Source organism: Papio anubis, chromosome 18 (genome assembly GCF_008728515.1).
Source record: "Papio anubis isolate 15944 chromosome 18, Panubis1.0, whole genome shotgun sequence".
NCBI classification, from domain to species: domain Eukaryota; kingdom Metazoa; phylum Chordata; class Mammalia; order Primates; family Cercopithecidae; genus Papio; species Papio anubis.
The window spans coordinates 30,118,358-30,131,930 of NC_044993.1; positions in this window are offsets into that span (position 1 = coordinate 30,118,358).

Consider the following 13,573-nt stretch of genomic DNA (forward strand, 5'->3'; position numbering starts at 1 on the left):
ATACTGTACAACTACACATCACAGTATCATGAAACAGGATAAAGTAATTCAGAATAAATCTATAAGTTACTGTAAAATGATATCCAGAAAATACAGTAAAACGAAAAGAAGCAAGGAGCCGTAAGGAGGGAAATATAATTATTCTATTTTGCGTGTGTGTGTGTGTGTGTGTGTGTGTGTGTGCAGTTGAGCAATCTCGACTCACTGCAACCTCTGGCTCCCAGGCTCAAGTGATTCTCATGCTTCAGCCTCCAGAGTAGATGGGATTACAGGCATGTGCCACCATGCCCAGCTAATTTATTTTTTATTTTTTTTAGTAGAGACAGGGTTTCCCCATGTTGGCCAGGCTGGTCTCGAATTCTTGGCCTCAGTGATCCATCTGCCTCAGCTTCCCAAGGTGCTGGAATTACCAACATGAGCCACCACGCACAGCCAATGATACCATATCCTAGTAAGAGTGTATACACACACACACACATACACTCTCAATCTCTCTCTCTCTCTCACCTCTTCTTTTCAATGGAAGCATAAATCACATAATGAAATATAGATTACCTATGAGATGAAAAGGTCAAGGATGAACTAGACTAGACTACTTTGAATATACCTTGTTTTATAGATCTGACTGTGAAAATGTAAATATTTTATGGAATCATAAAACGATTTAATAACAAAACACTCCTTTAAAAATCAGAAGTAAAATTCAACAAATGAACAGATACCTATATATGTTATTTTCAGCAATAGTGAGAAAGTCTGCCAGGGGTCAATAAAACAAGACCTTTACAACATGTTTATAGTAGAATATACCTTAAGGCAAAAACACTACAAAATGAAATGTCATTTTTGTTTGTTTGTTTTAGTAATCATATTATGAGTAGGAGTGTAGCTATTGCCATATTAACATTATTGTGTATATTGCTATTATAGGATCAATAAAATGGGTATTTATGCTGATATCATTGAAAACCAGGTTTCCAAATTGGGAGAAGGGAGATGTAAGATCAATGTAGTTAAAGAAAAATCCCATACTCCTGAAATTGAGTAGAAAATATCAGTATGAATTTATGATGTATTTTATCCTAAAAACAAACAAACAAACAAATAAAAACAGACATTCTACCTATGCCTACTGAAAAGGCCCGGAAACATTGACCAACCCCATAGCCAGAAGCATCTCTTAAGGCCTAGAGCTTGGTATATAAATACCATTCCCTTCTATTAGGAGCCAGTCTTCCTTAAAGAAGCAGCTCACTCCAGTTCTGGAGTAAGAAATACACAAAATGGGCCAGGCACAGTGGCTCACACCTGTAATCCCAGCCCTTTACGGGGCCAAGGCAGGCAGATCACTTGAGGTCAGGAGTTCAAAACCAGCCTGGCCAACATAGTGAAACCCCCTCTCTACTAAAAATACAAAAATTAAGTAGAGGTGGTGGTAGATGCCTGTAATCCCAGCTACTCGGGAGGCTGAGGCAGGAGAATTGCTAGAACCCAAGAGGTGGAGGTGGCAGTGAGCCCAGATTGCGCCTCTGTACTCCAGCCTTGGCAACAGAGTGAGACTCCATCTCAAAAAAAAAAAAAAAAAAGAAAAAGAAAAGAAAAAGAAATAAACAAAATGATGGAGATCAGAGCACAGATGCTTTCAAAGAAAATAGGTTCATGTGGAGTCAACTTGCATATGCTACTACTAGCAGAAGTTAGGGTAATTTAAGCATCGAGTCAGTACATTCAATAGCCTGAAACACATAGGTGTTTCAATTCACAGATTCATGATAATTCTGAAAAACAAACCTCATTTATCAGTTTTGAAGGATTACAGAAAAACAAACACTATTTTAAAAACTGATCAGTGGAAAAATGAAACTACTTGTCTTTCCTTAAAAAAGGAAAAGTCAACAGGATACATGTACTATACATATATGCATTAGGGATAAACCAATAAAACTGTTAACTGTTCACACCATGAATTTTTTTTTTTTTTTTTTTTTTTTTTTTTTTTTTTGTTGAGATGGAGTTTTGCTCTTGTTGCCCAGGCTGGAGTGCAGTGGCCCGATCTCGGCTCACTACAACCTCCACCTCCCGGATTCAAGTGATTCTCCTGTCTCAGCCTCCCCAATAGCTGGGATTACAGGTGCACACCATCATGCCTAGCTAATTTTTGTATTTTTAGTAGAGATGGGGTTTTGCCATGTTGGCCAAGTTGGTCTCGAACTCCTGACCTCAAGTGATCCACCCGGCTTGGCCTCCCAAAGTGCTGGGGTTATAGGCATGAGCCACCGCACCCAGCCCACTCCAAGAATTTTTAAGTTCCAACAGTATGTAGGCTCCCATCTACAAAGCTACACATAAGAACTAGATTGTACTGCCCTCTAATATATCTCCAGTGATTTGCAAGTAAAGATGTCCCTATCAACCTTATGATTCGGTGAGGGTGGATATACCAGGAACTTCTTCAGATGTTTATAAAAGTGTTTTCAAGGACATGAACTTTTAAAAATATCGCTCAATAATGTATGCATAAAGAACACAGGTGCAATTTCCTCTAGGAGCATAAGGTAAAATAACGAAAACAATAATATCTTGGTCCTGAGGACAGATGACATTGTTTACTATGAATAAGAGTCGTAACACTAATAGTAAAAGTTGTAGTAGTCTTTCAAAATGAGGGATGCCTAAGAAATTGAGTTCTTATTTGTGCACCATGATTCTTAGCAGGAAAGACAAATTTGTTGTTATAGTATATAACCTCTTTCTAAAAAAATTTTTAAGTAGTATACAGCAAAACATATGTATATAGGAAGTATAGAAATAGAATAAAAATCAAACAGTGTTGTTCATTGAAAGGGAACAACATATCAACTATCCAGATAACAGTATTTATAACTGTTAAACTGGAGTTACAACTATAACCTCAGGTTCTGAGCTCCCTGATAGGCAAGGGAAAAGGGAGGATATGGGTGTTCATACTGGTGGTCTTTATCGGAATAGAGAAAACTCTAGTTCCTTAAGGCTTTTTCTATGTTGAACTCTTTTTTTTTTTTTTTTTTTTGCTTTCTGAGACAGAGTCTCACTCTGTCACTCAAGCTGGAGTGCAGTGGCTTGATCTTGGATCTCGGCTCACTGCCACCTCCGTCCCTCCAGGGTTCAAGCGATTCTCCTGCCTCGGCCTCCTCAGTAGCTGGGACTACAGGCGCCCACCACCACACCCGGCTAATTTTTGTATTTTTAATAGAGACGGGGTTTTGCCATGTTGACCAGGCTGGTCTCGAACTCCCGACCTTGTGATCCGCCCACCTCAGCCTCCCAAAATGCTGGGATTACAGGCGTGACTTCTAAAGCACATTTCTTTAGCAGGTCTCCAGAAGGGACTCCAAGATATAATGAAGACTATTCCGCCCAGAATGTCTACATTCCTGTAACTATATCTTAATTTTAATTAAATAATGCTCAAGGGCTTAACACACCAACACCAAAAAGGAAAAAAGCAAAGAAAGTGAAAGCAATTCTCCCCCTCATCCAAAGAAAAATAGGAAACCCAGTTTTATGTCTAAACACTATAGCTTCTTTTGGCTTCCTTTTCCGTATATAGTTTTCCTTTCTTACCTTTTTCAGTACTTGATTTTGACTTCTAATCTGTGCAAATGACTTATGATATCATATCTTGCATGCTTGCTATAAGTTGCCTGAAAACCCTCTTTGGAAATAGGCAGGGTTAAAAGGCAAACAAACAGGGACATTCCTACTCTTCTACTGAGGAGAGGAGCTTGCCCTTTGCCTTTGAATGACCAAGGCAAAATTGTATTTAAGTCTCCAGGCTGAGGGGAAAGAAATCAGAAAATTAATGAAATGAAAATGAAACCCCAAAAAAATGCCTGGAGCCTTAGAAAGTACAGAGAACAAAGGGACAGCAAGAGCCATGAATAGTAATGAGATTCCAACTACACTGATATCAGGAACTATTCTTCCCTGTCCATTTAACCAAGGCCTCAAGTCACCTCCCCTGCCCTGTTGAAAGAAACCCAATCTATTAAGTCTTCCTCAGAATTGAAACATTCAGTGACATTGGAAATTGTTATTAGCTATTTAAATTCGGCTTTTTGTGTTATTGGGGTAGATTCACGTCCATTTTAAATGAATATATAAGTCTACGACCACAAATGCTAAATCGAAAAATACTTCTATTTTAAAATGTGAGAAGTATATTGCTAAATTAATTCATATACTTTTGGCCCGATTTGAAGAACAGTGTCCTTTTACAATAATAATCATTATTTTTCTTATTAATTACTTTATCTACAACAATTAGTCCAGCATTCAGAAAGAGCACAAAAAGGGATAAATATGTTTTATATGTTACACTCATTTAGTTCTAAAAATAAATCTGTAGGAGAAATATTATTTCCAAGTTACAGATAAAGGTACACTGAGGCTTGGAAGAGCTATGTTGTTTGATCAAGGTCACACAGACAGTAATTGCAGAGCTGGGCTAAGGGAATGGAAGTAGGTTCTGTCAGCTGTCAGAAACACACTGGATTTTAAGAAAGAGATATAGTATAAATTGAATATTCAGATTTCTCAACTATTGAATGAGATACCACTAAAGCAGGCATAGGAAAGACAGCTCCAACAATATTAATGGTTATAATAACAATGCTCATTAGTTATATTATTAAGTTAACATGTCCAGCTATTGGCTAAGCACAGTGGCTTATACCTGTAATCCCAGAATTTTGGGAAGCTGAGCTAGAAGGATCACTATAGCCCAGGAGGTGAAAACCAACCTGGGCAACATAGCGATATCCGTCTCTACCAACAATAATTTTAAAAAATTAGCCGGACATGGTAGCACATACCTTCAGTTCCAGCTACTCAGGAGGCTGACGCAGGAGGATCATTTAAGCCCAGGAGTTCAAGGTACAGTGATCTGTGACTTCACCACTGCACTTCACTCTGAGCAATAGAGCAAGACCCTGTCTCTAATATGTTTGTGTGTATATACATATGCGTATGTATATACACACATGCATACATGTATTAATATGTGTAACTATTATATATAATTATAAATATAAACTAAGGACAGAGCAATGAGGTAGAAGGCACGAGATTGTAGAGTTAGCAAGTGACAGGATCAAAATTATTAACACACCCTTAACTAAAACGTCATTCAGGAAAGATAGTGTCCTTGGTTCAACTCTATCCTCTTTTGGAACTGGGTGTGTACTCTTGATAATTGCTCAATGAACTTCCATTTCTTTGTCTGTCACATGATTTGTATAACAGTAACTTCCTTACCCTTCTCACAGTGTTGCTTTAATGATGAAATCTATCACAATTACAGTCTCATTAAAAAAATTAGAACAGAAGCATACACATGGACAGCACAGACAGGTGAGAAACACTGCAGGCCTGAGGCAAGAGAATGGTAAGTGTTGAAGTTCTGTTTACTTACACTCAGGCTCTGTATTACCAACCTCTTTGGAGATCAAAGTTACCAACATTAATCAAAGGTCTAAAATGGTATCTGAACTCAAGTAGCCAAGAGAATTAGATAAGGTGACTTCAGGATTCTTTGTGTATTTGAGATAGGATTGCTAAGAAAAGACAAATAAATCTCCCTTGTTAATCACAATGCACATTTCCTCTTGCACCTCCACGCACTGTTCCTTGTACATCCTCCATTAGAACACACTCAACCTTGTGGTTTTTCAACAACCATCTATTGAGTTCTTAATTTACTAGACCTTGTGGGTAAAAAACAGACACAATTCCTGCCTTCTTAGGACTTAGAATCTATAGGGACATGAGATAATCACACTACAAAATAGCAAATTATTACCAGGAAGGAGCTACAGAAAAAGAGAGATTTGTGGAATTGTGTGTAATTATGAAAGGAAAATGTTCCTCTTTCAGGGAGGAGGTCAAAGTAGACTTTCCTGAGGAAGTGCTTTTGAGCATAGATAAGAAAGTTGGCTGGGAATGAAGTACATGAGACAGGTATATCCTACGCAGAGGGAAGCATGTACATGAAGGGGAGTCAATGCTTCCAGACCAGGTATTTTGAGGAAGGTGACGCATCTGAGAGGTGCAAGAAGGCTTGTGTGACTGGAGCAGAGAACAGGGTGAGTTGTCTCAGGGAAGGCACTGAATGCATGGGAACCACGCCTGATCATATTGTAAGTTGTACTAATGATTTCCATTTTGGTCCTAAGAGCAGTGGAGGTCATGGGTTGGTTTGAAACAGGCAAGTGACATGATCAGATTTGGATTTTGGAGTGATTACTTTGGCTGCATTGTGGAAAATACCCTGAAACAGGGCAGAATTGAAGCAGCAAGAACAGGTAGGTGGTAGCTGCAGAAAGACAGGAGCTCTAGCTTGGGTGTGACCTCTAAGAAAACAGGCTCTGTTCTGTGCCTGCATTCTCAGAGACTACATAGGCTCAAAACATTAAAATAATACTAAAAACAATAATTGTGATACAATATGATCAGTAATGGAGGCACACATTTGATATGGCAGCAGGAGGACTGTGGTGAGAACTGTCAGCCCTTACAATATGTAAGGCATGACAGTTAAGGAATCAGCTTCTGAGTCACATAAGTGGACCTGTGTTTTAATCCTGGCACTGCCCCTATAACTGTGTTAGCTTTGGTTAAATTCTTGATTTTTCTGAGTAGCCTCATTTTATACATGATAAAATCGAGAATCTACTTCATAGGGTTGTTATGGAGATCAGGTGATGTAACCAAATCAAAGTGCTTAGCCAAGTGCCTGAGGAGTATTGAGCAGTCACTGAATGATCATATCATTATTTTTGTTTTATGCTGTTTTAACAATCATTACTTTTACTATTATCTATAAGGGAAAATAATTGATCTTGATGAATGAGGAAGAATTCAGCAAATGAACAATAGGAATCATGTGTCTACCAAAAGATCAGAATGCAACATGTAAATGACTATTATTTAGCATTGAAGAATGAATATATCGTTATATAGTGTCTGAAGAAATCAAGAAACTATAATAAATTAAATGGAATTTGACAGTCAACTCTCAAGGCTCATAACAACTTCACAGCTTTTAAAATTAATAAGAGAACACAGAAAGGTAAGTAACTGGCTGGAAACCAAAGCTGAGTCCAAGTTCAACACCTGCCGCGGTGAATCAGCTGCCATAATCTGCTGCTGCTTCCTCATCCATCTGTCTCTGCCTTTAGCCCCAAGGGGCTTTTAGTAGCGATGATCGCCTTTAACATTTTGAGAGTTCTTCCTCCACACTATTTTGATTCTGTCCTTTGCCACCAAGTAAAGAGACTCAGAACAGAAATCCTCCATAGAAAGAATAAATTTCAAGAGATCTCTTGTACAGCAAGGTGACTATAGTTAATGGTGTTATATTGTATTCTTGAAAAATATAGAGTGGATATTATATGTCCTTACTACAAAAATGGTGCGAGGTAATGCATTTGTTAATTACTAGACTAAACCACCCCACAAAGTATATGTACTTCAGAACATTATGTTGTACATGATAAAAACATACAATGTAATCTGGTAATTTAAAAACATAAAAATTGTTTTTTAAAAAATCCTCACAGAGTGCTTTGCATTTTGACCTTCAGTGCTTCGCATTTTGACCTTCAGTGCTTCAGCTCAATTGTCTTTTTGGGCAAACACTATTTACTACTATTTATTTATTTATGGAAATTGTGTGAAGGTACCAACCAAACACATCCTAGCTGTCTAAATATAACTCTCTGTATCCATGGAACTACCTACCAATGTCCCCACGAATGACACAAGCAAGGACTGAGGGCCAGGATTCTGGGGGCCTTGATATTAAACAGAGAGCAAGAAAATTCCAGCTTAGCCCTAGCTTTGGCTCAAGATCTAATTAGGCAACATTTCCAGTTTGGTTGAGGGGTGAGAGGAGAGGGAGGACTTACTCTACAATGCTACATATCTAGCACTCTAATTCTAAAAAGAAATAGTGATTTATAATAAAATATACAGGTCAGTGGTAGGTCATATTTGGTGACAATTACAGTTGTTACATCATTAGTTTATAATTCTGCAACTGCACTCTCAACCAAAGAAATCAAATCAAATCAATAGAGAGTAAAAAACAAAAATAAAAAGAATTTGTGTCATTTCCCAAGGACTTAAATAGTTATTTATTGCAGATATAAGAACTCAAAGTTGAAATTAGTTTCTTAATTCTCCCCACAGTTGCTGTAGTTAAGACTGTTGCTTTTTATTTGGAACTGTGACTTCGCTTGTAGTTTTGTCTTCTTTTTTCCCATAAAGACTTCATAAAAGCTTAAGGGGCTAATATTTTTTGGTGTGTATGTGTGTGTTAAATATTAATGGCAGTTTGTTCTGAGAGTCAGCCTTCCCTATAGAGTCTTTAAAAGCTGAATTATACCAAAAGTTATGACATTACACAAGAGAAGCAGCAATCTTTTCCATAATGAAGTCATTTGTTCATCAGTCTTAAAATATTCAGCAGCTCACTTATGCCTCCCCTTCCTCCTCCCTTCCTCTGAGACAAGAGAGCGTTAGAAATGCAAAGGACACAGCAGCCATTACTTAGCACCCATTTTAGCTGGAGCTCCCCCTTCCCTTTGATACCTGACTATTGAACATAATTACATTAAAAAAAAAAAAGTAGGCCTTTTCTCTGAGCATAAACACACATTTCAATGCTCAGTAGCAATTGGTGAGAGGAGCTCTTTTAATATTGGAACAAGCTGGATACGTGTTGAGCACCGTTTTGGTTGGATGTGCCAGGGTGAGGTGTGAGGAGGATGTAATGGGGTGCCCACACATTAAGCCCTTGAGTACTTAGGATGACTTGTTCTCTGCCCTAAAGAAGTCAATATCTGCAAGTATTAAAATAAACTCCTGTCAATTTGTAGATATTTGCTGAAAGTCTCCCATGTTCTGAGGACTGTACTCTGTGTGAGAAAAATTACTATGAATAAAGCACTGATATTCTCGGGAATCTACCATTCATGGAGGAGATGGCCATGTGCAAAGTTTTAGGGGGATAAAAGGACATCAAGTAACTTATATATAAAAAAGAAATAATTTGCCCTATACAACTGGGTGTAACTGAGTACCACCATTTTTCTAAGAGATAGTTCAATAATTTTTTCCTCTTTTCTTGACTTTGCCTCACAATTCCCCACTTCCTACTTTGCCCTTTAGAAATGCAAATATAGCCTTTTACCTCCCATTCACCAATCACTCCAGGGCAAGTTCATCTAACTACTGCTTACAAGTTCCAGAAAGAAACTCTCACCCACTAGGAGGTTACCTTGAGAGATAACAGATCATTTCTATGAGATTCCCTCCCACCAGGAGGGAATACAAGAGATACAAGACTCGCTCCCACCTGGGGAGTTTTCTGACTAGTCCTGCCCAGGAAGGCACCAGCAGTCAACCAGCTTAACTGCCCAGTAGATAAAGCACCAGAGCTGGCATATGGACCACCCTCCTTGCTCTCTTCCTCCCCTGCATTTTAAAAAGTGCCTTCTTTCTTATCCAAAAGCAAAGCAGTACCCTTAAAGCGGGAAGTCTGTATAACTTCCCCTAAGCTAGCTTTAGAGTAAATCACTTTCTTTATACCAGATCTTGCTCTTGTTAACTGCAAGCAGCAAGTAACTAACCTGCATTTCAGTTGCATGGGCATTCCAAGGTCTATCTTTAGAAAATAATCATTCTCAATAGCTCTGGCCAAAACCCTGGGTTGAGAGTGAGGAGGCGCTAGGGCAAGGGCTCTTATTAGTCAGCCTTAGGACATCTCCCCAGCCTTGAAGCAAACACTTGTAATCCAGGGATTGACATTCCCACCAGAAGAACATGAAATGAGGATGTAGTCATTTTCCAAAGTAAAATTAGGGTGCTGATATGGTTTTGCTCTGTGTCCTCTTCCAAACATCATGTTGAATTGTAATCCCCTATGTTGGGGGAGGGACCTTGTAGGAGGGCAATTGGACAATGGGGGTGGATTTCCCCCTTGCTGTTCTTGTGATAGTGAGTTCTCATAAGATCTAGTGTTTAAAAGTGTATAGCACTTCCTCCTTTGCCCTCTTCCTCCTGCTCTACCATGTGAAAAAGGCATTTGCTTCCCCTTTACCTTCTGCCATGATTTTTAAGTTTCCTGAGGCCTTCCCACTCATGCTTCCTATACAGCCTGTCGTACTGTGAGTCAATTAATTTTTTTCATAAATTACCCAGTCTCAGGTATTTCTTTATAGTAGGGTGAGAATGAACTAATACAGAAATTTGGTACCAGAGAAGTGGGACACTGCTGTAAAAATACCTGAAACTGTGGAAGCAACTTTGGAACTGGGTAACAGGCAGAAGTTAGATGAGTTTGGAGGGCTCAGAAGAAGGCAGGAAGATGAAAGAAAGTTTGGAACTTCCTAGAGACTTGTTGAATGGTTGTGACCAAATGCCAATAGTGATATGGACAGTGAAGTCCATCCAGGCTGAGGTGGTGTCAGATGGAGATGAGGAACTTTTTGGGAACTGGAGTAAAAATCAATCTTGCTATGCTTTATTAAACCAACTGGCAGCATTTTGCCCCTGCTCTTGAGATCTGTGGAATTTTTAAACTTGAGAGAGATGATTTAGGGTATCTGGCAGAAAAAATTTCTATGGGGCAAAACATTGAAGATGTGGCCTGGCTGCTTTGCGTATACTCATATGTGTTCACAAAGAGATGATTTGAAATTGGAACTTATATTTAAAAGGAAAACAGAGCATAAATGTTTGGAAAATTTGCAGCCTGGCCATATGGCATAAAAGAAAAACCCATTTTCTGAGGAGGAATTCGAGGCTGCAGAAATTTGTGTTAAGATGGTCTGAATGTTAATAGCCAAGACAATGGGGGAAATGCCTCCAGGGCATTTCAGAGACGATCATGGCAGCCCCTTCCATCACAGGCCTGGAGGCCTAGGAGGCAAAAATGTTTTCCTGGGCCAGGCCCAAGGCCCCACTGCTCTCTGAAGGCTTGGGACATGGTGCCCTGTGTCCCAGCAACTCCAGCTCCAGCCATGGCTAAAAGGGGCCAAGTTACAACTTGGGCCATTGTTTCAGAGGGTGTAAGCCCCAAGCCTTTGCAGCTTCCATGTGATGTTGGGCCTGTGACTACACAGAAGGCAAGAGCTAAGGCTTGGGAGCTTCCCCTTAGATTTCAGAGGATGTATGGAAATGCCTGGATGTCCAGGCAGAAGTCTGTTACAGGGGCAAAGCTCTAATGGAGAATCTCTGCCTACTAGGGCAGTTGCAGAGGGGAAATGTGGGGTCAGAGACCCCGCACAGAGTCCCCACTGGAGCACTGCCTAGTGGAGCTGTTAAAAGAGGGTCACAATCTTCCAAACCCCAGTATGGTAGATCCACAGGCAGCTTGCACTGCACAGCTTAATAAGCCATAGGCACTCAATGCCAGCCCATTAAAGTAGCCATGAGGGCTGTACCCTAAGGAGTCATAGGGCCAGAGCTGCCCAAGACCTTAGGAGCCCACCCTTTACATCACTGTGGCCTGGATGTGAGACATGGAGTCAAAGGAGATTATTTTAGAGCTTTAAAATTTAATGACTGCCCTGCTGGGTTTCAGACTTGCATGGAGCCACTAGCCCCTTTGTTTAGGCCAATTTCTCCATTTTGGAATGGGTGCATTTACCCAATGCCTGTACCCCCATCATATCTTGGAAGTAACTAACTTGTTTTTTATTTTACATGTTCATAGGCAGAAAGGACTTGCCTTGTCTCAGGTGAGACTTTGGATGTGGACTTTTGAGTTAATGTTTGATTGAGTTAAGCCTTTGGGGGACTTTTGGGAAAGCATAATTTGTTTTAAAATGTGAGAAGGTCATGAGATTTGGGAGGGGTCATGGGAGCATTCATATCATTTATGGTTTGGCTCTGTATCCCCACCCAAATCTTGTGTTGAATTGTATTCCCCAATGTTGGGGAAGGGACCTGTGGAAGACGATTTGATCATCGGCCAGATTTTCTCCTTGCTGTTCTTGTCATAGTGAGTGAGTTTTCATGAGATCTGGTTGTTTAAAAGTAGCACTTCCCACTTCACACTCTCTCCTCCCGGCCATGTGAATATGTGCTTGCTTCCCCTTCACCTTCCACCATGATTGTAAGCTTCCTGAGACCTCCCCAGCCATGATTCCTGTACAGCCTGTAGAACCATGAGCCAATTAAATCTCTTTTCTTTATTAATTACCCAGTCTCAGGTAATGCTTTATAGCAGTGTGAGAATAGACTAATCCAGGTGCTATAAGCAAAAAAAGAAGAAAAACACTGGCTAGTCCTAAACAGCAATGTACTCTTTAAGAATATCTAATCCATTCCATTTTTCCCAGAAACAAAGATTCCTTTAAAGGCAGACAAGTAGGAACACGTAATACCCACATTTAAGTCATACATTGTACAACACTTTATCTTTTGCAAAGTACATGCAGTATTGAGACCAATGCTTAGAAGACTGACATTTATATTTAACATAGTGGGAAGGTGAGTCATATACTCAAGACCACAGAGTTTAGCATTCCAAAATTTCAACCCCCACTTTATTACCATGAGCCTGGTCCAAAGACAAAAAAGTAAAAGGTAAAATTTCCTTAACTTTTCTGGGTCTCAGCTTCTTCATTTATGAAGTGGAATAATACAATGACATCTAAATTAATTTCCTGGACTTAGATAATTGACAAGGGTTTAGTCAATGCATCATATAGACAGGGTAAATTTCTCAGTAAAATGTTGTACAATCTAATAGACACATAGGCACACCCTGCTCTGTTGTATTATGTGCATGCCTGTCCTTGTGAAATGTACCTTATTAGTAATCTTTGAAATCTTGGTATTGATTTTGTCCTCATGTATTCCTTATCTAATGAATGAGGAATTGACTATATATGCAAATAAGTGAATGAAAAGAACTTGCTCTGACACAATGTTCTACCACCTATTTTCTATATTAAATGATGTTTAGTAAAATTGGAGATATGAATAATGAAGTTTTTCTCAAAGGAGAAACACAGCCGAGAAAAATATAGAGATGGCAAGCAGGTATTGGAATCCATGGAAGAGCAAGTGATTTTACCTTGACTATATCTAGAGTGCACCACATCTGTGAGCCTCACAACAAGATGTTCTGATTTGAGAAGTCTTTATATTAGGGTTGCTACCTAAAATGCCACCCAGGAAATGGGTATAAAAGATTCCTGGCACTGTACCATGTAGGCCCTGATACAAACATGAATCAAAACTTCTGGGTTGATTGCCTATTATTGAACTATTGTTAGACTTCATTATCTCACACTCTTAGAAGAGCAATTCTCTTGTAATCTAAGGAAGTCTCTATGGGTGGTAGGTAGTTCATTCATGAATTCAGGCACCAGACTGCCTCCATTCATATCTTGACTCTGATCTGTGAACTTGAGCAAATTGCTTAAGCTCTTCATGTCTCATGAAGAATAGTACCTAATTTATAGATTTATTGTGAGAATCAAATGAGCTAATGGATATTAAATACAGGAAAAATACCAAC